The sequence below is a fragment of the Propithecus coquereli genome, unplaced genomic scaffold, assembly GCF_000956105.1.
Source record: "Propithecus coquereli isolate 6110/MARCELLA unplaced genomic scaffold, Pcoq_1.0 Scaffold27, whole genome shotgun sequence".
NCBI classification, from domain to species: Eukaryota; Metazoa; Chordata; class Mammalia; order Primates; family Indriidae; genus Propithecus; species Propithecus coquereli.
In genome coordinates this window covers 10,142,747-10,144,315 of record NW_012148285.1, presented here as the reverse complement: position 1 = coordinate 10,144,315, position 1,569 = coordinate 10,142,747, and positions in this window count along the sequence as shown.

Below are 1,569 nucleotides of genomic sequence, written 5' to 3'. Positions count from 1 at the left end.
TCTAGCCTATTCAGTGCTTCAAAAAAATATCGTTTGCAGCCTCTTCTTGTGAACTCCTACTTCAAGGCCCTGGAACTCTTCATTAATGCTGAGTCCCCTCCACCACCACTGTACCTTGCACACATTTTTAGCTGCCCACCACTGCAAGGGATTCTCTTTCCATCCTACTAGTCTGTGAGCTCCTGGAGGTCTGGGACTGTGTCCTCACAAGTGGCTGGCACAGGCTGTGATTTGAAAATATTGCTGTACTGAGGATTATTTCCTTTTAACAAATTATCCCAAAATGTAGCGGCTTAAGCCAATAAATGTGTATTATATCACCTTTTTTTTGGTGGGTTAGGAATTGAGGTGATTTCGTTGGGTCATGTGACTCAGGGTCCCTCGCAAGGGTGCAGTCTTGAACTCAAGATTTGACGGGGGGGCAATTTACTTCCAGGCTCAGTCGTGTGGCTGTTGGCAGGGCAGGGCACAGGTCCTTACTGCTGGAATCGTCAGCTCCTTGCCATGTGGACCTCTCCATGGGGTGGCTTACAACAAGGCAGCTGGATTTTATCAGAGCAAGAATGGGAGAGAGCGAGAGAGAGAGGAAGAGAGGGTGGAAATCGGCGTCTTTGTAACCTAATCTCAGAAGACACATTCCATCATTTTGTCGTATTGTATTTATTAGAAGCAAGTTACCAGGCTAGCCCAAAAAGGTGATTACACAAGTCCTGAACACCTGGAGCCAGGGATCTTTGGGAGATACACATTGAGCATCCCTAATCCAAAAATCGCAAATCCAAACTGCTCCAATATCAAAAATTTTTGAGCGCCGACATGACAATGCAAGTGGAAAATTCCATACCTGACCTCCTGTGATGGATCACAGTCAAAATACAGGCACACAACATACAGTGATTCAGCATCCCTAAGGGAAAAATTACAGTGCCTTTGGTCTATGTGTATAATGCATATATAAAACAAATCAATTTTGTATTTAGACTTATGTCCCACACCCAAGATATCTCACTATGTATTTGCAAATATTCCAAAATAAAAAAAAAATCCAAAATCTAAAACACCTTTGATCCCAAGATTTCAGATAATGGCTACTCAACCCATATTTTAGGAGCTGTCTACCATGGTTACTTTGACCTTGTCTCTCAGAACAGGTGCAGCCTTGGGTGTCCTTCACCTGCTTGTCTAAGAGCCATCCTCAGTTCCTCCTGCTGTGTCCCTCACGGAAAATATGAGCTGACACCTCTCCCTGCTAGAAATCAATGCATGGTAGTCCTTCACTTAACTCCGTTCATCCAGTCATTTATTCTGTATTTCAGCCGTGGGTGTGTTGCTTAACCTCACTAATGTTTCAGTTGCCCATCTGTAGAATGGGGCTAATAATAAAACCCACCTCATGAGATTGTCGTAAGGATTAAAAATACACCTCAAAACTTTTAGCATAGTTCTCAAAACAACATAAATTCACAATAAACAATAGCTACTCTTTACAGTTGTCACTCTGTCTGTGGATGTCAAGATATATAAAAGGTAGCTTCTGCATGGTAGGCGGTGATAAGATACACTCGTACA